This window comes from Oncorhynchus nerka, linkage group LG22 (assembly GCF_034236695.1).
Source record: "Oncorhynchus nerka isolate Pitt River linkage group LG22, Oner_Uvic_2.0, whole genome shotgun sequence".
In the NCBI taxonomy this organism is placed as follows: domain Eukaryota; kingdom Metazoa; phylum Chordata; class Actinopteri; order Salmoniformes; family Salmonidae; genus Oncorhynchus; species Oncorhynchus nerka.
In genome coordinates, this window is record NC_088417.1 from 9379817 (window position 1) to 9406605 (window position 26789).

The following is a 26789-nucleotide window of genomic DNA, read 5'->3' on the forward strand; positions in this document are numbered from 1 at the left end:
AGAGTGCATAAACTTTGGTGAATCATGGTCACGTGGCATTTTGACTGCTGACTCATGACTGCTGGTGCGGTGGTAATAAGGTCACCACTACAGCCCCAGGGCTGACCATCCATTAGATCAAATTGGTAGTTTTAATGTTTTGAAGATATACCGAGTTTGTTTACATTGTTTGAACAATGGAGTAAAATAAGCTTGGGTTCTCATAGGGCATGACAGTTGAACTAAGCGCCTGAGGCAGTTATATTCTTCAAGAATCAATGGCTATATGCAGTGTAATTTATTTTAAAGTCCATGGGTTTCCTACCACCAATTCCGGATTGGCCCTTTAACGATTACAATGATATGTAGCTGAAATGAAAAGAGACCTAAGCCATTAGCGAACCAGATAAGCAGAGACAGGGGTTGTTTGGGCCACATTGATTTGATGTAACAAATGGGCCGGTCAATATGCATACACTAATGAGGAGGGGCCTTAAAGATTTATAAAGACTTTATACGTCTTGGCAGAGGGGGACGGCTGGCTTTAATGAAACTGTCAAGGGCACTGAGACCATGATGCGATTTCCCAACGCAATATTAACGGCAGCCCTCAACCAGCGCTCATGCCAAATATAATTACACTAGCATTGCCTAGACCTGAGTCCCCACTGGATCGACTCAGTCCCGCTGCTTTCCTTTCCTCTGCACTGCGGTGCATTGGGTGCATATTCACCAACCTGTCACTCTATTCTTTCTCAAATGTCCGTTCTGAAGTGACGGTGTCCATGGATGGAACATGGGCAAATACCATCAACCAAAGCAAAGGGGGGTGGAGGGGGGTAGCAGTCAGTGAGGCAGCTGGACATGTGATGATGAAACTAATTGCTCCCAGAGTCTTCTCCTTCATGGGCTTCCTTTCATGGTCTCTTTACCCCAATGCCCTTAATCAGCGGCTCCATCACAATGCTCACATTTCACAGAGACAATGGCCACGGCCCACAGTCTCTTCTAAAGCCTCAGACGCTAGTTAAAGCAAACACAGACCTCTACTGATTGGCTACGACAGGTCCCCTTTGAGCTAGCTTTTTAAGATCCATACATGTCCACAAAATGCCGGCAGGTCCGGTATTGATTCCCATACATTATGCATACTGTACATAACAATGAGTCAGATGAAAACAAGTTCTTCTGCGCATGGAAACTAGCTACAGAAATAGCTTTAAACTTACAACTGAAGGCATTGGCTTTGTGAAAGACATTTCAGTCATTTCAGTTCACGGCTCACGGCACTTTCCATTACGTTCTTCATTTGACTTTAGCATGACCAGATCAATCAGCTGAATGAATAGGATGCCCTTACACAAGGGAGGGGAAGAAATCCACTCAATATGTCAAACATCTGGAATAGATAATGCATATAGTAAATGCCAAACGTGCCTTTTGTAGAGAGAATAGAGCAAAAACAAATAAAGGAGAAGAAAAACATGAAACTTCCTTTTGATACAAACGTTTTTAAGTTATTTTCTCGTCTGGCAGGAATGTGTAAATGTGGCTAATTTGTGATTTTTCTCCTTGCTGGGTTCACATTATAACAAAGCTTACCTTCCCATCTGTTCTGTTTTCAACCAGTCCCTAATAACTTTTCTCCACCAATAAAATAAAACCAACTTCTCTGGCCATTTCTATTCATTTTCAGGAAGCCAGTTTCAGTTTTTTATAGGGCACAAATGAGTGTATCTGGCATATGCCAAGTCTAATTCATCTGTGTCTCAATTTACTGCAAAGTTAAGTACTATCATCAATTAAAGTTAATCAATTATAAGTAAAAAGAAATATGAAAACAAACATTTGCATATTTGAGTATCGCTATGTGACAGGGGAAAAAAGGACATTTTCCTCAAACAAGTTGACGTTTTAGATGGAACAAATCAAAGCCTCACATTCAACTTGGTAGAAAGAGTAAACATACAGCAATATGTCTGGTGTATCCAGTGGGTTATTACTACTTAATAACCTGTTCGATAGTCTATTAGTGTGCTTATTGCAGCATGTCCCTACCAGCCTGGGAGTTGATATTCTATTTTACTGAATCCAGTAAGGGATTCTAGTCTGCAGATTTCTGGAGACGTCCTTTGTCAAAGCCAAACCTGATAACAAAACGCTGCATTTGTGTTTCTACCTCGAGCTGCCTCGTTGCTTTGCATATGAATGTTTACCACAATAAGCCTGTGAGTGTAGCTGCATTCTGTTTATGAGATTAAATGAAACTGCCTGTGACTCTATGTTGTCAAATCAAATCAACAAATTTGGTCACATACACATGGTTAGCAGAAGTTAATGTGAGTGTAGCGAAATGCTTGTGCTTCTAGTTCTAGTTCCGCAATAATATCTAACAAGTAATCGAACAAATTCACAACGACTACCTTATACACACAAATGTAAAGGGATGAATAAGAATATGTACATGTAAATATATATGATGAGCGATGGCCGTCCGGCATAGGCAAGATAGATGGTATAGAATACAATATAGATGGTATAGAATACAATATAGATGGTATAGAATACAATATAGATGGTATAGAATACAAGATAGATGGTATAGAATACAAGATAGATGGTATAGAATACAAGATAGATGGTATAGAATACAAGATAGATGGTATAGAATACAAGATAGATGGTATAGAATACAAGATAGATAGTATAGAATACAATATAGATGGTATAGAATACAAGATAGATGGTATAGAATACAAGATAGATGGTATAGAATACAATATAGATGGTATACAATACAATATAGATGGTATAGAATACAATATAGATGGTATAGAATACAAGATAGATGGTATAGAATACAATATAGATGGTATAGAATACAAGATAGATGGTATATAATACAATATAGATGGTATAGAATACAAGATAGATGGTATAGAATACAATATAGATGGTATAGAATACAATATAGATGGTATAGAATACAAGATAGATGGTATAGAATACAAGATAGATGGTATAGAATACAATATAGATGGTATAGAATACAAGATAGATGGTATAGAATACAATATAGATGGTATAGAATACAATTTAAACACATGAGATGAGTAATGTAGGGTGGTTGTTGTCCTTGATTGTCTTTTTGGCCGTCCTGCAACATCGGGTGCTGTAGGTGTCCTGGAGGGCAGGTAGGTTGCCCCCAGTGATGCGTTGTGTCGACCTCACTACCCGCTGGAGTTTTAGATGACTAGCCAAATTTCCTCAGCCTCCTGAGGTTGAAGAGGTGCTGTAGCTCCTTCTTCACCACGCTGTCAGTGTGGGTGGACCATGTCCTATTCGGTATCCTGTGTGAATCTAAGTGTGCGTTCTCTAATTCTCTCCTTCTCTCTTTCTTTCTCTCTCTCGGAGGACCTGAGCCCTAGGACCATGCCCCAGGACTACCTGACATGATGACTCCTTGCTGTCCCCAGTCCACCTGGCCATGCTGCTGCTCCAGTTTCAACTGACCTGAACCCTAGGACCATGCCCCAGGACTACCTGACATGATGACTCCTTGCTGTCCCCAGTCCACCTGGCCATGCTGCTGCTCCAGTTTCAACTGTTCTGCCTTACTATTATTCGACCTTGCTGGTCATTTATGAACATTTGAACATCTTGGCCATGTTCTGTTATAATCTCCACCCGGCACAGCCAGAAGAGGACTGGCCACCCCACATATGCTCTCTCTAATTCTCTCTTTCTTTCTCTCTCTCGGAGGACCTGAGCCCTAGGACCGTGCCCCAGGACTACCTGACATGATGACTCCTTGCTGTCCCCAGTCCACCTGGCCATGCTGCTGCTCCAGTTTCAACTGACCTGAGCCCTAGGACCATGCCCCAGGACTACCTGACATGATGACTCCTTGCTGTCCCCAGTCCACCTGGCCATGCTGCTGCTCCAGTTTCAACTGTTCTGCCTTACTATTATTCGACAATGCTGGTCATTTATGAACATTTGAACATCTTGGCCATGTTCTGTTATAATCTCCACCCGGCACAGCCAGAAGAGGACTGGCCACCCCACATAGCCTGGTTCCTCTCTAGGTTTCTTCCTAGGTTTTGGCCTTTCTAGGGAGTTTTTCCTAGCCACCGTGCTTCTACACCTGCATTGCTTGCTGTTTGGGGTTTTAGGCTGGGTTTCTGTACAGCACTTTGAGATATCAGCTGATGTACGAAGGGCTATATAAATAAATTTGATTTGATTTGATTTGACCATTTCAGTTTGTCTGTGATGTGTATACCGAGGAACTTAAAACTTTCCACCTTCTCCACTACTGTGCATCTATAAAAGTTTGTGAGGGTTTTAGGTGACAAGCCAAATTTCTTCAGCCTCCTGAGGTTGAAGAGGCACTGTTTCGCCTTCTTCGCCATGCTGTCTGTGTGGGTGGACCATTTCAGTTTGTCCGTGATGTGTACGCCGAGGCACTTAAAACTTCCAACTTTTCCACCACTGTCCCTTCGATGTGGATAGGGGGGTGCTCCCTTTGCTGTTTCCTGAAGTCCACGATCAGCTCCTTTGTGTTGTTGATGTTGAGTGAGTGTATTTTCCTGACACCACACTCCGAGGGCCCTCACCTCCTCCCTGTAGGCCGTCTCATCGTTGTTGGTAATCAAGCCTACCACTGTAGTGTTGTCTTCAAACTTGATGATTGAGTTGGAGGCCTGCATGGCCACGCAGTCGTGGGTGAACAGGGAGTACAGGAGAGGACTGAGAACGCACCCTTGTGGGGCCCCAGTGTTGAGGATCAGCAGAATGGAGATGTTGTTTCCTACCTTCACCATCTGAGGGCGGCCCGTCAAGTTCCAGGACCCAGTTGCACAGGGCGGGGTCAAGACCCAGGGTCTCTAGCTTAATGATGAGTTTGGAAGGTACTATGGTGTTGAATGCTGATCTGTAGTCAATGAACAGCATTCTTACATAGGTATTCCTCTTGTCCAGATGGGATAGGGCAGTGTGCAGTGTGATGGCGGTTGCCTCTTCTGTGAACCTATTGGAGCGGTAAAGCTAATTGGAGTGGGTCTACGGTATCAGGTAGGGTTGAGATGATATGATCCTTGACTAGTTTCTCAAAGCACTTCATGATGATAGTCATTTAGTTCATGTACCTTAGCTTTCTTGGGTACAGGAACAATGGTGGCCATCTTGAAACATGTGGGGACAGCAGACAGGGATAGGGATTGATTGAATATGTCCGTGAACACACCAGCCAGCTGGTCTGCTCATGCTCTGAGGACGCTGCTAGGGATGCCATCTGGGCCGGCTGCCTTGCGAGGGTTAACACGTTTAAATGTTTTACTCAACGTCGGCCATGGAGAAGGAGAGCCCACAGTCTTTGGTAGCGGGCCGTGTCAGTGGCACTGTATTGTCCTCAAAGTGTGCAAATAAGTTGTTTAATTTGTCTGGGAACAAGACGTTTTTCTTTTTGTAATCCTTGATTGTCTGTAGACCCTGCCACATATGTCTCGTGTTTGAGCCATTGAATTGCGACTCTACTTGTCTCTATACTGACGCTTGTTTAATTGCCTTGCAGAGGGAATAACTACACTGTTTATATTCAGTCATGTTTCCAGTCGCCTTGCCATGATTAAATGTGGTGGTTCGCGCTTTCAGTTTTGCGGGAATGCTGCAGCGTCAATTCACAGCTTCTGGTTAGGGAAGGTTTTAATAGTCACAGTGGGTACAATATCTCCAATGCACTTCCTAATAAAGCAATATTTAAGCATGGAATGCGATTGGTCAGACCAGCATACAGTAACCAGGTGATTAATGAAGCTGTCTATGGCTCTGTGTTGAACCAGGAGATTAATGAAGCTGTCTATTACTATGTGTTGAACTAGGTGAGTAATGGTTGCGCCTACCATCCATGCCAGGACATCCATACCAGACCTGTCTATATAAGATCCCACAGTTGACAGTGCATGTCAGACCAAAAACCAAGTCATGAGGTTGAAGGAATTGTCCATTGAGCTCAGAGACAGGATTGTGTTGAGGCACACATCTGGGGAATGGTACCAGTTTTGGCAGTCCCAATAACAAATTTGCCTCCATCATTCTTAAATGGAAGAAGTTTGGAAACAGCAAGACTCTTCCTAGAGCTGGCCACCCGGCCAAACTGAGCAATCAGGGGAGAAGGGCCTTGGTCAGGGAGATGACCAAGAACCTAATGGTCACTCTGACAGAGCTCCAGGGTTTCTCTGTGGAGATGGGAGAAACTTCCTGAAGGACAACCATCTCTGTATAATTCCACCAATCAGGCCTTTATGGTAGAGTAGCCAGACAGAAGCCACTCCTCAGTAAAAGGCACATGATAGCCCGCTTGGAGTTTTCCAAAAGGCACCTGAAGGACTCTCAGACCATGAGAAACAAGATTCTCCAGTCTGATGAAACCAAGATTGAACTCTTTGGCCTGAATGCCAAGTGTCACGTCTGGAGGATACCTGGCACTATCCTTATGGTGAAGCATGGTGGTGGCATCATCATTCAGCGGCAGGGACTGGGAGACTAGTCAGGATTGAGGGAAAGATGAACGGAGCAAAGTACAGAGATATCCTTGATGAAAACCTCAGGACCTAAGACAGGACAACGACCCTAAGCACACAGCCAAGACAATGCAGGAGTGGCTTTGGGACAAGTCTCTGAATGTCCTTGAGCGGCCCAGCCAGAGCCTGGACTTTTACCTGATCGAACATCTCTGGAGAGACCTGAAAATAGCTGTGCAGCGACGCTCCCCATCCAACCTGACAGAGCTTGAGAGAATCTGCAGAGAAGAATGGGAGAAACTCCCCAAATATAGGTGTGCCAGGCTTGTAGCATCATACCCAAGCAGACTCGAAGCTGTACTCGCTGCCAAATGTGTTTCAACAAAGTACTGAGTAATGGTTCTGAATACTTATGATAATGTGATATTTCAATTTTTTATTTGTAATAAATTTGCAAAAATTCTAAAAACTTGTTTTTTGCTTTGTCATAATGGGGCATTGTGATGTCATTATGGGGTATTGTGTGTAGATTGATTAAAAACAATTCAATCCATTTTACAATGAGGCTGTAACGTAACATCTTTAAAAAAGTCAAGGGGTCTGAATAGTTTACGAATGCACTGTAAGGTTTGAAATATAGGCCTAAGTTAAGGTTTCGAGACTGAACAGGATGCGCTCTTAGACCTACATCTTGATGGTGGTTATACAAGGCTGCTATACTAAGCCTTCTAATAATGATTACATTACTGATTATTATAATTATGATCATAATAATAATAAGATCAAGGAAAGGGAGGGTTATTATTATTATTATTTTTATTATAAATATAATTTCTGACAAATTGGAACAGTGTAAAGAAAACAAACTAAATAAATGATAATGATAATAATACCAGAGATAATAGTGTAACAGAATAAAGTGTAAAGCCTTTATTAAAGCATGGCAAATATTAAAAACAGATCTGTTTTCTGCTTAACTAACGTAGGAGAAAGCACATTTGTAATAAACTTTTTTTGATGCACCATTGTGCTTACATAATATAACCATATACAACATCAGTAGCAGGTCTTAGACTGATAAACTGTGCCATCCCCCATGGCCACCACAATGTATCAGTCCAGTCAGACAGGCACGAATCAGACACGTGTCTCGTACAGCAGCATACCACCCTGCATCTCACTGCTGGCTTGGCTTTGAAGCTAAGCAGGGTTAGTCCTGGTCAATTCCTGGTTGGGAGACCAGCAGTAGTAGCGTTGGAGGGCCAGTAGGATGCACTTTTTGGTCTGAAAAAAATATTCGGGACATTGCCCTGTGTAGAGTGCTGTCTTTCAGATGGGACATTAAACAGGTCTCCTGACTCTCTGTGGTCTCTAAAGCACTTGTCGTAAGAGTAGGTGTGTTAACCCCGGTGTCCTGGCTATATTCCCAATCTGGCCCTCATAGCATCATTGCCACCTAATCATCCCCATCCTACAATTGGCTCATTCATCCTACCCTGTAACTATCCCCAGGCTGTAAATGAGAACGTGTTCTCAAACAACTTACCTGGTAAAATAAAGGATAAATATACTGTGATGTATTCTTTGCTACTGATTTACTAAAGAAATCTCAGTCAAAAAACAGCCTGTCGACCAGTTGACTCAAATGGGGTCAACCTCAGATGTAAGCTAATCAGCACCTATGACACTTATGTCATGTTTTTAGAACCTGTCCCACCCAACAATGAATCAGTTTACCAGGAATCAGTTAGCAGGAATCTGTTTACCAGGAATCAATTAACCAGGAATCAGTTTACCAGGAATCAGTTAACCAGGAATCAGTTTACCAGGAATCAGTTTGCCATGAATCAGTTTACCAGGAATCATTTTTCCAGGAATCAGTTTTCCAGGAATCAGTTTACCAGGAATCAGTTTACCAGGAATCAGCTTTCCAGGAATCAGTTTACCAGGAATCCGTTTACCACGAATCAGTTTACTAGGAATCAGTTTACCAGGAATAAGTTTACCAGTAATCATTTTTCCAGGAATCAGTTTTCCAGGAATCGGTTTACCAGGAATCAGTTTACCAGGAATCAGTTTTCCATGAATCAGTTTACCAGGAATCAGTTTACCGGGAATCCGTTTACCGGGAATCAGTTTACCAGGAATCAGTTTTCCAGGAATCAGTTTACCAGGAATCAGTTCACCAGGAATCCGTTTTCCAGGAATCAGTTTACCAGGAATCAGTTTACCAGGAATCAGTTTTCCAGGAATCAGCACTGCTCAATCCAGTTTTTAAACACTTATCAATTACATTTGCTTTTGAATCAAGCACCTTTAAAACAAAACCATGTTCTAATTGCCAGATGAAAGAAAGATGTTTTTGGATTCATTCATCCGTCTCCAATGAAATAATAACAGGTATGTCCAATATTGACTAATGGAAATAAGGAAGGGGTGCTTGTTGATGCATGCAAATGACAAAAATGGCGAAATTGCCGAGCAGGGGATTGTGCCTCCCCAGAGAGCGTCTATATATCTGTAACGAGGGTACTTTTTTTTCCCTTTAAAAAAAATCTGTGCCCCCCCCTCCCCCCAAATACAGATGGCAATGCTCTTAGAGGGGGACTGCCAAGGTTAATGATACTGAAGAATTAGTTAGATTGATGCGTAATTACAATGATTGATAGAATCAAAGAGTAAGATTGTCTAAAGTCCATTAGACGCAGCTCATCTCCGACACTTGTTGTCGACGCTGTGATGTGACGTGTGGTGGACCGGATCTGACTCTTTCTCCTCTAGTTTTCATTTCCACTACATTCTAAGCTACTGCTATTTATGTTAGGATTACATGGCAAATTAATCTCAAAGAATATCCCAGATGGATAGACTTAATTAAGGGAGGTAATAGTGTAAACTGGGAAGATTTACTCTCGTCAGGATGTGTGTTTATCTCAGGCAACAAGAGGAAAGTAAAATTGCACCTTCACTGAAAATAAATGGGCAGGATTATATTAATACAGTAGGTGCATGATGCGCACAACATCAACCAATGTCAATGTAGATTTAAATATCACTCTAGATTCCCTAAACCTTCTTCCCTAAACTGGCTGCATTCTTGTATGTTACACACAATTTCTCTGCTCTAACTACCCAGTGAGTCAGCGGTTTTATGTTTGCCCAAAATATTGATATATTAATGAAATTATTAACTGGAGAAATTAGGACATCTCATTCCTGCATCCCATGAACAATGTTTAATATAAAATTTAAATAAAACCGTTTTTACATCATTTGGAATGCAAGCCGAGTGTAGTTGATATGCTAAACTGATCTTGGTGGTCTCAAGTATAATGTAATTTGTAATCGTAAATACATCGTTTTAAATAAGAACTTAAACAGACTGCTAAAGCAGTTTCTCTTCTTCGATATCATTCCTTCAAGACACCATTATCTTCTTTTGACATGGCTGTTCATTCTGTCTCTCCTCTTTCTCGCTCACAATTGGCAACCTCATATTAGCAATATTGCCTTGGCTCCTCTGTCTGTCCGTCTCTCTTTCGATCTCTCCTTACCCCTTTCCTCCCAGCTGTCTTCCCCATATATATATATATATCTTTCCATAGGTGCCTCTGGGGCCAGAGTGGTGCCAAAAATCTCCCCCCTGCCAGAATTCTCCCTCTCCCCCTTCTAATTTCCTTAAATTTGTGGCTAGAGTCAAATACTTTCTGTGACACACATCAGAGTCAAATATTTTCTATAGAACAAACTTCACGTCAGGACAGGCAACCGAAATGAATAATTCATGTATGTGATTAATATTAAACATAGAGGAGGGAGGAAAATGTTGTCAAGCAATAAACATTTGAGAACAACTATGGCTGAATTATTATCCTTACTCTTTCACATATACTAGTTGAATAAGACATTGGAGAGGTGACGAATTTTGGCAAAGAGATTTATTTATAGACTAATAGAAAAATCAGTAGCGGATTTAGGTACGGGTGGCACGGGGGCGCCCCCGGGTGTGGGCGGGGGAGGGCGCTGAAGGGGGGGTTCGCCCAGGGCACCATACAAGCTAGAACCGCCTCATACACTTGAAACAAATAGCCAACCTGAAAACCGCAGACAAAAAATGCTTTCTGCTACTAAGATCAGTGAAATGTAGGCTAAACTGACAAAGAAGTGAAGAGAAGAAATCTCAACCTGATTTCTACAAGCATGTAGCAGCAATGAAGAATGCGAAGGGGGAGAGAATTCTGGCAGGGGGGAGATTTTCGGCACAACACCGGCACCAGAACGAATCTGTGGGAGGGGCATTTGATTCCCATAGGTGGTCACGTTTTTTTTTTCACGGGACCTCATAAGTGGATATACTGTATGTATAAAAAACATCTAATAATTAAGTGGTCAATAAATGGTGTTTGTGGAGGGCCTTTGTTACAACTATGAACCAAAAAGAATCGGTGTTGGAACCCGGTATAAGCTTATTTTTCTAACGACAAAATAAAAATAAATACCCCAACCACCTAACGCACTCAGCAAGACCCATGGTCAAATGACAAAAAACATCAGTAGCCTAAACATCTTTACAAGCGCCAAGTGTGCTTGATAGTGAAAATCATCACAAAAAAGCAATAATGGCATCATGAATATAAGTGTTGATATGACAGCAGTCAAAAAGTCCATTAACAGTTGGAGCATGTCCATGTCACATAGCCTGAACAACAACAGCTGTTTAGTGCGTTGCTGATTTAGTTTCTTGCTTGAGGTGTAGGGCCTGCTCCCTCAGAGGTGACAGCTTGTGCTGATAATAGCCTGTATCGTTTTTCACTGGCTTGTTCTATTCCAAATGTGACGTCATCTCTCCTGTGTCCCTGTTCGATTTGGTGGTGGCGTGGGCACCTGCTCAACGCACAGTTCTATCCATTTGTGCACTTATTCTTTGTCAATGTAGGTTCGGGATCAGAAGAAGACTCAGATATGTCATCAGGATTCATTTCTTCTCAACCATCGGAGCCGTTAACGTTAACGAGTGCATCCGTTCATCTTGGTCTGATTGCCATTATAAATGCCGCTCTCGTTGTGTAGTCCAGGGAGGCCAGAGTAGACTGCCAGTGCATTACATAGCAATTATAATTACAATGGTTCAATACAATACATGGCCTGTTCTTCAGTCACAATTCGTGATTCCCCTCGCTCACAAACTCATCCATTCTCCCTCCATCTCTTCCCCTCGCTCACAAACTCATCCATTCTCCCACATCTCTTCCCCTCGCTCACAAACTCATCCATTCTCCCCCATCTCTTCCCCTCGCTCACAAACTCATCCATTCTCCCACATCTCTTCCCCTCGCTCACAAACTCATCCATTCTCCCACATCCATCATCCATTCTCCCTCCATCTCTTCCCCTCGCTCACAAACTCATCCATTCTCCCACATCTCTCTTCCCTCGCTCACAAACTCATCCATTCTTCCTCCATCTCTTCTTCTCGCTCACTAACTCATCCATTCTCCCACATCTCTTCCCCTCGCTCACAAACTCATCCATTCTCCCACATCTCTTCCCCTCGCTCACAAACTCATCCATTCTCCCTCCATCTCTTCCCCTCGCTCACAAACTCATCCATTCTCCCACATCTCTTCCCCTCGCTCACAAACTCATCCATTCTTCCTCCATCTCTTCTTCTCGCTCACTAACTCATCCATTCTCCCACATCTCTTCCCCTCGCTCACAAACTCATCCATTCTCCCACATCTCTTCCCCTCGCTCACAAACTCATCCATTCTCCCACATCTCTTCCCCTCGCTCACAAACTCATCCATTCTCCCACATCTCTTCCCCTCGCTCACAAACTCATCCATTCTCCCACATCTCTTCCCCTCGCTCACAAACTCATCCATTCTCCCTCCATCTCTTCCCCTCGCTCACAAACTCATCCATTCTCCCACATCTCTTCCCCTCGCTCACAAACTCATCCATTCTTCCTCCATCTCTTCTTCTCGCTCACTAACTCATCCATTCTCCCACATCTCTTCCCCTCGCTCACAAACTCATCCATTCTCCCCATCTCTTCCCCTCGCTCACAAACTCATCCATTCTCCCCCATCTCTTCCCCTCGCTCACAAACTCATCCATTCTCCCACATCTCTTCCCCTCGCTCACAAACTCATCCATTCTTCCTCCATCTCTTCCCCTCGCTCACAAACTCATCCATTCTCCCACATCTCTTCCCCTCGCTCACAAACTCATCCATTCTTCCTCCATCTCTTCCCCCCGCTCACAAACTCATCCATTCTCCCTCCATCTCTTCCCCTCGCTCACAAACTCATCCATTCTCCCACATCTCTTCCCCTCGCTCACAACCTCATCCATTCTCCCCCATCTCTTCCCCTCGCTCACAAACTCATCCATTCTCCCCCATCTCTTCCCCTCGCTCACAAACTCATCCATTCTTCCTCATCATACTTTAGTCTACTTAATTCATTTATTCTGTTATTATATGTGTGATATTAGTTTCAGTATAGTTTACATTTACTTTCGAGGCAATTATCGGGGTGATTTTTCAACTGTGCATGACACATATCGGGAGAATGAGGGGAGCAGGCGCCACTGTCGAGGGGCAACGAGGAAAACCATATAAAAAATTGCCATACCCTCCTAAAACTGTCTGTAACACCAGTTCTGTTTGTGATAGAATGGTTCTAGCAATGACAGTGTGTATTGTTGACTTATATTTGAAAAGTAATGGACGGGGGGGGCTTGACTTTAAATACATGTTAGTAATTTAATTTAGACAGAGAGGCGCTGTTTCACTTGCTCGGATGCTTTATCTGACAATGATGGGTCTGATCTGTCTGTGCCCATTTCGGTCAAATAAATTACCAACATTTAAATATTTTATTTGGACGGGCAAGGAGGTACACGCTAAAAAGAAAAGGAGTATTCTTTAGGGGTTCTTCAAATTGAAACTGTGGTGGAACCCATATAAGTTTATCAAAGAACCCTTTAAAAGGATTCTTCATAGAACCTCTTTTAATGGATCCTCGAATAACCTTTTGGGGTTCTTTTGGAGTTAAGTGCCTGCACCTGCTGTCCTTTCAAGTTCAAATCCAAATTTTTCAGTTGGGCAGTTAGGTTCCTACAAGAACCCCCACCAGCTGAGGAGGTTCCTCGATGACCCCACCTCCAATTTTCACTTCCAAGAACCCTAAAGTTCTTCAAAGAACTTTCAGGATCTTAGAAGAACCCTTGTTGAACCCCTCATTTTTTGAGTGTACGGTAGGGCCAGCCCTGGGTAACTCCCAAGGATAGGTACAGTAAGTGGTTCCCCTCTAATAGCACATCAGACCAGTCCTCCGCAGGAGAAATGAACCACAGGATCCACCCGGTCTGCTTGACATCATTTGTAACGCAATCACCTTCGGACCTAGTTGCATCATTCATCGCAAATCCAAGAAAAGGCCAAACAACTTGTTGAAGCCTGAACGATCATGTGAGAGTGATGGAGTTTTCTGAATAATATACTCCTGCTACCTGACTAACCCAATCTCTTTGCCAAGCGATGGGGTCTGGGAGGAAGCCCCTTGCTATTGTGCCAGATGCTAAAGGGTGTTTTCCTTCTGCAGCCACTGCAGCCACATTGATAATGCAAAAAAAGGAGAGTTGAAAACGATGGTACCACTCTGACTCACCAGTGAACCTTGCTGTTGCCCGGACTGTGTAATAAATCTGTAGTAAGTTCTGCTACGGTAATAATTTTCTCAGCCATAATTACTGGTTTGTGTTAAGGTGCACTGCATTCCACACAGAATATGTGAATATAGTTGCAAAATATTTCTGGAAAACCAAAGGACTTTATTGAAAACTTCTCAGAAATGTGCAACTCGACCTGTAAACGAACATCAGGATCTGTCAAGTCAGTAAACAGATCTACATTTACCCTAGAGAGTAACGTCTGTCAGTAAGCAGATCTACATTTAAAGACAGAACCCTAGAGAGTAACGTCTGTCAGTAAACAGATCTACATTTAAGACAGAACCCTAGAGAGTAACGTCTGTCAGTAAACAGATCTACATTTAAGACAGAACCCTAGACAGTAACGTCTGTCAGTAAACAGATCTACATGTACCCTAGAGAGTAACGTCTGTCAGTAAGCAGATCTACATTTAAAGACAGATCCTAGAGAGTAACTTCTGTCAGTAAGCAGATCTACATTTAAAGACAAACCCTAGAGAGTAACGTCTGTCAGTAAGCAGATCTACATTTAAAGACAGAACCCTAGAGAGTAACTTCTGTCAGTAAGCAGATCTACATTTAAGACAGAACCCTAGAGAGTAACGTCTGTCAGTAAGCAGATCTACATTTAAAGACAGAACCCTAGAGAGTAACTTCTGTCAGTAAGCAGATCTACATTTAAAGACAGAACCCTAGAGAGAAACTTCTGTCAGTAAGCAGATCTACATTTAAAGACAAACCCTAGAGAGTAACTTCTGTCAGTAAGCAGATCTACATTTAAAGACAAACCCTAGAGAGTAACGTCTGTCAGTAAGCAGATCTACATTTAAAGACAGAACCCTAGAGAATCACTTCTGTCAGTAAGCAGATCTACATTTAAAGACAGAACCCCAGAGAGTAACTTCTGTCAGTTAAAGACAGAACCCTAGAGAGTAACTTCTGTCAGTTAAAGACAGAACCCTAGAGAGTAACTTCTGTCAGTAAGCAGATCTACATTTAAAGACAGAACCCCAGAGAGTAACGTCTGTCAGTAAACAGATTTACAGTTAAAGACAGAACCCTAGAGAGTAACTTCTGTCAGTTAAAGACAGAACCCTAGAGAGTAACTTCTGTCAGTTAAAGACAGAACCCTAGAGAGTAACGTCAGTAAGCAGATCTAAAGACAGAACAGAACCTAGAGAGTAAGCAGATAAAAGACGTCTGTAACAGTAAGCAGATCTACATTTAAAGACAGAACCCTAGAGAGTAACTTCTGTCAGTAAGCAGATCTACATTTAAAGACAGAACCCTAGACAGTAACAGATCTTTAAAGACAGAACCCTCAGTAAGCTACATTTATCTACATTTAAGAGATCAGAACCCTAGAGAGTAACTTCTGTCAGTAAGCAGATCTACATTTAAAGACAAACCCTAGAGAGTAACTTCTGTCAACCTAGAGAGTAACTTCTGTCAGTAAGCAGATCTACATTTAAAGACAGAACCCCAGAGAACTCTGTCAGTAAGCAGATCTACATTTAAAGACAGAACCCTAAAGACAAAAAGACAGAACCCTAGAGTAACGTAAAGCAGATTCAGTTAAAGTCAGTAAGCAGATCTACATTTAAAGACAAACCCTAGAGAGTAACGTCTGTCAGTAAGCAGATCTACATTTAAAGACAGAACCCTAGAGAGTAACTTCTGTCAGTAAGCAGATCTACATTTAAAGACAAACCCTAGAGAGTAACGTCTGTCAGTAAGCAGATCTGTCAGTAACTTCTGCAGATCTACATTTAAAGACAGAACCCTAGAGAGTAACTTCTGTCAGTAAGCAGATCTACATTTAAGACAGAACCCTAGAGAGTAACGTCTGTCAGTAAGCAGATCTACATTTAAAGACAGAACCCTAGAGAGTAACTTCTGTCAGTAAGCAGATCTACATTTAAAGACAGAACCCTAGAGAGAAACTTCTGTCAGTAAGCAGATCTACATTTAAAGACAAACCCTAGAGAGTAACTTCTGTCAGTAAGCAGATCTACATTTAAAGACAAACCCTAGAGAGTAACGTCTGTCAGTAAGCAGATCTACATTTAAAGACAGAACCCTAGAGAGTAACTTATGCCCAGGCCAGCACTCAACAAAATATTACATTCCACTTAAGTCGAAGAGAAGTTCAACCTTTTATAGGGTCTTGTTCCGAGACATATTTTTCTGCCCTGTATGTTATGTGTTGTATTTTCAGGAACATCTCGTTCCAACTTGCAAATACCACTTGAAGGATTCACAGAGTACAATTTATCGTCTCATCTGTTATTTACAAGGCAAGTCCCACACAGACTCGTAAAACCACACTCCAGTCTATGAGTCAAAGCAGCCATTTTGGTAAAGTAGAATAGAGGTTGAGAAAATGTCAGGTTTTCTGCCAACGACCACATTTCCTCTCCATTTGTTCTCAAGTCATAAAAACAGAGTTCATACTGTGCTTTTTGAATTGACCACCATGCATTCTGTATTGTATGTGTTGTGCACAGAGGTAGCAAACAAAATTCTCATCTACCTACGTTGGCCTATGCCAGATCAAGGATCAGTGCAAGTCAGTAAACACAGAGCTTTGTTTTACCACCTCTGACGGTGTATCTTGTGTTTTACATTATGTATTTTGTGTTGTTGATATTGTACCCCCCGTTTTCTCCACAATGTTTGATATTGTCTCATCGCTGCAACTCTCCAACGGGCTTGGGAGGTGAAGGTCGAGTCATGCTTCCTACGAAACATGACCCGCCAAACCTCACTCCTTGAACACCGTCCGGGTTAACCCGGAAGCCAGTCGCATCAATGTTGCAGAGGAAACACCGTTCAACTGACGACCGAAGTCAGCCTGCAGGCACCCGACCCGCCACAAGGAGTCGCTAGAGCTCGATGAGCCAAGTAAACCCCCCTTGGGAACAAACCCGGGTCTGTAGTGTGGCACTACAGCGCCACTCGGGAGGCTGTCCCATTATTCTATAGCAGAACACAAAAGGTGAGATGAGGCACGGGCCCATGTTATAAGGTCTCTGCTGCTCTGATAATGAATCTTAAAACCAGACTTGACAGTGAGCTGTACCTCTCTGCCCCACCAGGGCCATGTTCCAATTATTTAGAAAGTGTCTATACTTCCTCCTATTGTAGTGGAATTAAATCATCATAAACTGCAATCAATATTCTTCCAACAGTGAAATGTCCCGACGTGATAAATTATACACTTTGAAGCATAATTTTACTTCAGGTTGGTATTATCATTTGCAAATGAGTTGTCCATACTCATAACGTTTTCTCATATAGATTGATTATTGCTGGGATACAATTTTTTCCTCGGGAATAAAGGGACCATCATAATAGCAGAAGTTTTTTTTAATTCACTGAAATAGAGTACCTATGGGCTCTGCCTCCAGGGCTCTTGTTACGAAATACATCAACTGAGGCATTATATAGCTGGGAGACGTGAATGAAAACGAACTAATATTCATAAAAAAAATTCTCCTCTTCAGTATTATCATGCGCCCCATAGGATGAAACCAGGGTTAGGAGTTCACTCTTTGATTTATCTCAAGTGGGCAGACCGGAGACCGAGGCCGGCGGCGGCCGCGGTGCAGGAGGGAAATTACCTAATGAGAATGCCCCTCTGCGTCGGGTGTGAATGATGGCTACCGTGATTTGCCATGATTTGGGCGAGGGGGGGACAGGTGGGCGGGGTTGGCGGGTGGTGACTAGACGTGCGTTCATCCGTTCTGTGGTCAGGCAGGCGGGCTGATGGGCTTTTTGTTCTACTGGTGGTCCTTTCCCCCTCATTAACCAGAGGGCGGACGGCCTGACGCCGAGACAGACTCCCACAATCGTCACTCGAATCATGTCTGATGGGACGAGGTCTATTAGCTTGGCAGATGATCGTATCGACGTTTCCACTGACAAGATGTAGGAGCCTGCTATCTTGCTGCCTACATGGAACATTGGATCGGCCAGAACTTTATTACCATTAGACCAACTGGCTACACTAAGGGCTTTTTAATCACCTCTCTCTCTCTCTCCTGTCCTCACAAAGAAAAATGCAGATCACACAACCTGGGAACCTTTCGCTTTCGCTCATTTGCTGATTAGGTTTGTAAATGTAACACTCAGGTAGTTCAACGGGGTCTTAAATGTTTTATATATGACACGTCGACTGCAAGTTGATATGCACATAGGCCTACGTTAGTATTTTACATCACGGGCAGTGAATGTTTCAATTCCAACAGAGCCAACGCACCTTCTCAATTACAACCGGGTGTTATAGGACACTAGATTGTTACAATGTCATGAACTGCCAAACCCCAGTTGATTAGAACGATTAAGAAGTATGACTCTATAAAGAGAAGGAACTGGAACCACCAGACAATAGCATCCTCCTCCCGCGCACCCAGCCAGCGTTGCCTAGGTGATGACATATTACAACCTGCGGGTTTAAAAGATAACATACTGGAATAACACGCCGACCTCGTACACTGAGTTACCTGTGACATCCCCCAAAGTGTCACTTCAAATATAAAATAATCATGGGGAGCAGCTCAGCTTGGTGACCGTTTCTATTTATTGTTTTGACTGAACAGATAACATGAAGCTACTATAAGGGTTCTCCTTCACCACCTTCAGGGCCTCTCCTCTCAGATATACTGTAATTACCTACTGTAAGGGTTCTCCTTCACCACCTTCAGGGCCTCTCCACTCAGATATACTGTAATTACCTACTGTAAGGGTTCTCCTTCACCACCTTCAGGGCCTCTCCTCTCAGATATACTGTAATTACCTACTGTAAGGGTTCTCCTTCACCACCTTCAGGTCCTCTCCTCTCAGATATACTGTAATTACCTACTGTAAGGGTTCTCCTTCACCACCTTCAGGGCCTCTCCACTCAGATATACTGTAATTACCTACTGTAAGGGTTCTCCTTCACCACCTTCAGGGCCTCTCCTCTCAGATATACTGTAATTACCTACTGTAAGGGTTCTCCTTCACCACCTTCAGGGCCTCTCCTCTCAGATATACTGTAATTACCTACTGTAAGGGTTCTCCTTCACCACCTTCAGGGCCTCTCCTCTCAGATATACTGTAATTACCTACTGTAAGGGTTCTCCTTCACCACCTTCAGGGCCTCTCCACTCAGATATACTGTAATTACCTACTGTAAGGGTTCTCCTTCACCACCTTCAGGGCCTCTCCTCTCAGATATACTGTAATTACCTACTGTATTAGTTCTCCTTCACCACCTTCAGGGCCTCTCCTCTCAGATATACTGTAATTACCTACTGTAAGGGTTCTCCTTCACCACCTTCAGGGCCTCTCCTCTCAGATATACTGTAATTACCTACTGTAAGGGTTCTCCTTCACCACCATCAGGGCCTCTCCTCTCATATATACTGTAATTACCTACTGTAAGGGTTCTCCTTCACCACCTTCAGGGCCTCTCCACTCAGATATACTGTAATACCTACTGTAAGGGTTCTCCTTCACCACCTTCAGGGCCTCTCCTCTCAGATATACTGCAATTACCTACTGTATTAGTTCTCCTTCACCACCTTCAGGGCCTCTCCTCTCAGATATACTGTAATTACCTACTGTAAGGGTTCTCCTTCACCACCTTCAGGGCCTCTCCTCTCAGATATACTGTAATTACCTACTGTAAGGGTTCTCCTTCACCACCTTCAGGGCCTCTCCTCTCATATATACTGTAATTACCTACTGTAAGGGTTCTCCTTCACCACCTTCAGGTCCTCTCCTCTCAGATATACTGTAATTACCTACTGTAAGGGTTCTCCTTCACCACCTTCAGGGCCTCTCCACTCAGATATACTGTAATTACCTACTGTAAGGGTTCTCCTTCACCACCTTCAGGGCCTCTCCACTCAGATATACTGTAATTACCTACTGTAAGGGTTCTCCTTCACCACCTTCAGGGCCTCTCCTCTCAGATATACTGTAAATACCTACTGTAAGGGTTCTCCTTCACCACCTTCAGGGCCTCTCCTCTCAGATATACTGTAATTACCTACTGTATTAGTTCTCCTTCACCACCTTCAGTTCCTCTCCTCTCAGATATACCGTAATTACCTACTGTAAGGGTTCTCCTTCACCACCTTCAGGTCCTCTCCTCTCAGATATACTGTAATTACCTACTGTAAGGGTTTTCCTTCACCACATTCAGGTCCTCTCCTCTCAGATATACTGTAATTACCTACTGTAAGGGTTCTCCTTCACCACCTTCAGGGCCTCTCCACTCAGATATACTGTAATTACCTACTGTAAGGGTTCTCCTTCACCACCTTCAGGGCCTCTCCTCTCAGATATACTGTAATTACCTACTGTAAGGGTTCTCCTTCACCACCTTCAGGGCCTCTCCACTCAGATATACTGTAATTACCTACTGTAAGGGTTCTCCTTCACCACCTTCAGGGCCTCTCCTCTCAGATATACTGTAATTACCTACTGTATTAGTTCTCCTTCACCACCTTCAGTTCCTCTCCTCTCAGATATACTGTAATTACCTACTGTAAGTGTTCTCCTTCACCACCTTCAGGGCCTCTCCTCTCAGATATACTGTAATTACCTACTGTAAGGGTTCTCCTTCACCACCTTCAGGGCCTCTCCTCTCAGATATACTGTAATTACCTACTGTAAGGGTTCTCCTTCACCACCTTCAGGGCCTCTCCTCTCAGATATACTGTAATTACCTACTGTAAGGGTTCTCCTTCACCACCTTCAGGGCCTCTCCTCTCAGATATACTGTAATTACCTACTGTAAGGGTTCTCCTTCACCACCTTCAGGTCCTCTCCTCTCAGATATACTGTAATTACCTACTGTAAGGGTTCTCCTTCACCACCTTCAGGGCCTCTCCACTCAGATATACTGTAATTACCTACTGTAAGGGTTCTCCTTCACCACCTTCAGGGCCTCTCCTCTCAGATATACTGTAATTACCTACTGTAAGGGTTCTCCTTCACCACCTTCAGGGCCTCTCCTCTCAGATATACTGTAATTACCTACTGTAAGGGTTCTCCTTCACCACCTTCAGGGCCTCTCCTCTCAGATATACTGTAATTACCTACTGTAAGGGTTCTCCTTCACCACCTTCAGGGCCTCTCCACTCAGATATACTGTAATTACCTACTGTAAGGGTTCTCCTTCACCACCTTCAGGGCCTCTCCTCTCAGATATACTGTAATTACCTACTGTATTAGTTCTCCTTCACCACCTTCAGGGCCTCTCCTCTCAGATATACTGTAATTACCTACTGTAAGGGTTCTCCTTCACCACCTTCAGGGCCTCTCCTCTCAGATATACTGTAATTACCTACTGTAAGGGTTCTCCTTCACCACCATCAGGGCCTCTCCTCTCATATACTGTAATTACCTACTGTAAGGGTTCTCCTTCACCACCTTCAGGGCCTCTCCACTCAGATATACTGTAATACCTACTGTAAGGGTTCTCCTTCACCACCTTCAGGGCCTCTCCTCTCAGATATACTGCAATTACCTACTGTATTAGTTCTCCTTCACCACCTTCAGGGCCTCTCCTCTCAGATATACTGTAATTACCTACTGTAAGGGTTCTCCTTCACCACCTTCAGGGCCTCTCCTCTCAGATATACTGTAATTACCTACTGTAAGGGTTCTCCTTCACCACCTTCAGGGCCTCTCCTCTCATATATACTGTAATTACCTACTGTAAGGGTTCTCCTTCACCACCTTCAGGTCCTCTCCTCTCAGATATACTGTAATTACCTACTGTAAGGGTTCTCCTTCACCACCTTCAGGGCCTCTCCACTCAGATATACTGTAATTACCTACTGTAAGGGTTCTCCTTCACCACCTTCAGGGCCTCTCCACTCAGATATACTGTAATTACCTACTGTAAGGGTTCTCCTTCACCACCTTCAGGGCCTCTCCTCTCAGATATACTGTAAATACCTACTGTAAGGGTTCTCCTTCACCACCTTCAGGGCCTCTCCTCTCAGATATACTGTAATTACCTACTGTATTAGTTCTCCTTCACCACCTTCAGTTCCTCTCCTCTCAGATATACTGTAATTACCTACTGTAAGGGTTCTCCTTCACCACCTTCAGGTCCTCTCCTCTCAGATATACTGTAATTACCTACTGTAAGGGTTTCCTTCACCACATTCAGGTCCTCTCCTCTCAGATATACTGTAATTACCTACTGTAAGGGTTCTCCTTCACCACCTTCAGGGCCTCTCCACTCAGATATACTGTAATTACCTACTGTAAGGGTTCTCCTTCACCACCTTCAGGGCCTCTCCTCTCAGATATACTGTAATTACCTACTGTAAGGGTTCTCCTTCACCACCTTCAGGGCCTCTCCACTCAGATATACTGTAATTACCTACTGTAAGGGTTCTCCTTCACCACCTTCAGGGCCTCTCCTCTCAGATATACTGTAATTACCTACTGTATTAGTTCTCCTTCACCACCTTCAGTTCCTCTCCTCTCAGATATACTGTAATTACCTACTGTAAGTGTTCTCCTTCACCACCTTCAGGGCCTCTCCTCTCAGATATACTGTAATTACCTACTGTAAGGGTTCTCCTTCACCACCTTCAGGGCCTCTCCTCTCAGATATACTGTAATTACCTACTGTAAGGGTTCTCCTTCACCACCTTCAGTTCCTCTCCTCTCAGATATACTGTAATTACCTACTGTAAGGGTTCTCCTTCACCACCTTCAGGGCCTCTCCTCTCAGATATACTGTAATTACCTACTGTAAGGGTTCTCCTTCACCACCTTCAGGGCCTCTCCTCTCAGATATACTGTAATTACCTACTGTAAGGGTTCTCCTTCACCACCTTCAGTTCCTCTCCTCTCAGGTATACTGTAATTACCTACTGTAAGGGTTCTCCTTCACCACCTTAAGGGCCTCTCCTCTCAGGTATACTGTAATTACCTACTGTAAGGGTTCTCCTTCACCACATTCAGGTCCTCTCCTCTCAGATATACTGTAATTACCTACTGTAAGGGTTCTCCTTCACCACCTTCAGTTCCTCTCCTCTCAGATATACTGTAATTACCTACTGTAAGGGTTCTCCTTCACCACCTTCAGGGCCTCTCCTCTCAGATATACTGTAATTACCTACTGTATTAGTTCTCCTTCAATACCTTCAGGGCCTCTCCTCTCAGATATACTGTAATTACCTACTGTATTAGTTCTCCTTCACCACCTTCAGGGCCTCTCCACTCAGATATACTGTAATTACCTACTGTAAGGGTTCTCCTTCACCACCTTCAGGGCCTCTCCTCTCAGATATACTGTAAATACCTACTGTAAGGGTTCTCCTTCACCACCTTCAGGGCCTCTCCTCTCAGATATACTGTAATTACCTACTGTATTAGTTCTCCTTCACCACCTTCAGTTCCTCTCCTCTCAGATATACCGTAATTACCTACTGTAAGGGTTCTCCTTCACCACCTTCAGGTCCTCTCCTCTCAGATATACTGTAATTACCTACTGTAAGGGTTTTCCTTCACCACATTCAGGTCCTCTCCTCTCAGATATACTGTAATTACCTACTGTAAGGGTTCTCCTTCACCACCTTCAGGGCCTCTCCACTCAGATATACTGTAATTACCTACTGTAAGGGTTCTCCTTCACCACCTTCAGGGCCTCTCCTCTCAGATATACTGTAATTACCTACTGTAAGGGTTCTCCTTCACCACCTTCAGGGCCTCTCCACTCAGATATACTGTAATTACCTACTGTAAGGGTTCTCCTTCACCACCTTCAGGGCCTCTCCTCTCAGATATACTGTAATTACCTACTGTATTAGTTCTCCTTCACCACCTTCAGTTCCTCTCCTCTCAGATATACTGTAATTACCTACTGTAAGTGTTCTCCTTCACCACCTTCAGGGCCTCTCCTCTCAGATATACTGTAATTACCTACTGTAAGGGTTCTCCTTCACCACCTTCAGGGCCTCTCCTCTCAGATATACTGTAATTACCTACTGTAAGGGTTCTCCTTCACCACCTTCAGTTCCTCTCCTCTCAGATATACTGTAATTACCTACTGTAAGGGTTCTCCTTCACCACCTTCAGGGCCTCTCCTCTCAGATATACTGTAATTACCTACTGTAAGGGTTCTCCTTCACCACCTTCAGGGCCTCTCCTCTCAGATATACTGTAATTACCTACTGTAAGGGTTCTCCTTCACCACCTTCAGTTCCTCTCCTCTCAGGTATACTGTAATTACCTACTGTAAGGGTTCTCCTTCACCACCTTAAGGGCCTCTCCTCTCAGGTATACTGTAATTACCTACTGTAAGGGTTCTCCTTCACCACATTCAGGTCCTCTCCTCTCAGATATACTGTAATTACCTACTGTAAGGGTTCTCCTTCACCACCTTCAGTTCCTCTCCTCTCAGATATACTGTAATTACCTACTGTAAGGGTTCTCCTTCACCACCTTCAGGGCCTCTCCTCTCAGATATACTGTAATTACCTACTGTATTAGTTCTCCTTCAATACCTTCAGGGCCTCTCCTCTCAGATATACTGTAATTACCTACTGTATTAGTTCTCCTTCACCACCTTCAGGGCCTCTCCTCTCAGATATACTGTAATTACCTACTGTAAGGGTTCTCCTTCACCACCTTCAGGGCCTCTCCTCTCAGATATACTGTAATTACCTACTGTAAGGGTTCTCCTTCACCACCTTCAGGTCCTCTCCTCTCAGGTATACTGTAATTACCTACTGTAAGGGTTCTCCTTCACCACCTTCAGGGCCTCTCCTCTCAGATATACTGTAATTACCTACTGTAAGGGTTCTCCTTCACCACCTTCAGGTCCTCTCCTCTCAGATATACTGTAATTACCTACTGTAAGGGTTTTCCTTCACCACCTTCAGGGCCTCTCCTCTCATATATACTGTAATTACCTACTGTAAGGGTTCTCCTTCACCACCTTCAGGGCCTCTCCTCTCAGATATACTGTAATTACCTACTGTAAGGGTTCTCCTTCACCACCTTCAGGGCCTCTCCACTCAGATATACTGTAATTACCTACTGTAAGGGTTCTCCTTCACCACCTTCAGGGCCTCTCCTCTCAGATATACTGTAATTACCTACTGTAAGGGTTCTCCTTCACCACCTTCAGGGCCTCTCCACTCAGATATACTGTAATTACCTACTGTAAGGGTTCTCCTTCACCACCTTCAGGGCCTCTCCTCTCAGATATACTGTAATTACCTACTGTAAGGGTTCTCCTTCACCACCTTCAGGGCCTCTCCTCTCAGATATACTGTAATTACCTACTGTATTAGTTCTCCTTCACCACCTTCAGTTCCTCTCCTCTCAGATATACTGTAATTACCTACTGTAAGTGTTCTCCTTCACCACCTTCAGGGCCTCTCCTCTCAGATATACTGTAATTACCTACTGTAAGGGTTCTCCTTCACCACCTTCAGGGCCTCTCCTCTCAGATATACTGTAATTACCTACTGTAAGGGTTCTCCTTCACCACCTTCAGTTCCTCTCCTCTCAGATATACTGTAATTACCTACTGTAAGGGTTCCCCTTCACCACCTTAAGGGTCTCTCCTCTCAGATATACTGTAATTACCTACTGTAAGGGTTCTCCTTCACCACCTTCAGGGCCTCTCCTCTCAGATATACTGTAATTACCTACTGTAAGGGTTCTCCTTCACCACCTTCAGGTCCTCTCCTCTCAGATATACTGTAATTACCTACTGTAAGGGTTTTCCTTCACCACCTTCAGGGCCTCTCCTCTCATATATACTGTAATTACCTACTGTAAGGGTTCTCCTTCACCACCTTCAGGGCCTCTCCTCTCAGATATACTGTAATTACCTACTGTAAGGGTTCTCCTTCACCACCTTCAGGGCCTCTCCCTCTCAGATATACTGTAATTACCTACTGTAAGGGTTCTCCTTCACCACCTTCAGGGCCTCTCCTCTCAGATATACTGTAATTACCTACTGTAAGGGTTCTCCTTCACCACCTTCAGGGCCTCTCCACTCAGATATACTGTAATTACCTACTGTAAGGGTTCTCCTTCACCACCTTCAGGGCCTCTCCTCTCAGATATACTGTAATTACCTACTGTAAGGGTTCTCCTTCACCACCTTCAGGGCCTCTCCTCTCAGATATACTGTAATTACCTACTGTATTAGTTCTCCTTCACCACCTTCAGTTCCTCTCCTCTCAGATATACTGTAATTACCTACTGTAAGGGTTCTCCTTCACCACCTTCAGGGCCTCTCCTCTCAGATATACTGTAATTACCTACTGTAAGGGTTCTCCTTCACCACCTTCAGGGCCTCTCCTCTCAGATATACTGTAATTACCTACTGTAAGGGTTCTCCTTCACCACCTTCAGTTCCTCTCCTCTCAGATATACTGTAATTACCTACTGTAAGGGTTCCCCTTCACCACCTTAAGGGTCTCCCTCTCAGATATACTGTAATTACCTACTGTAAGGGTTCTACCACCTTCAGGGCCTCTCCTCTCAGATATACTGTAATTACCTACTGTAAGGGTTCTCCTTCACCACCTT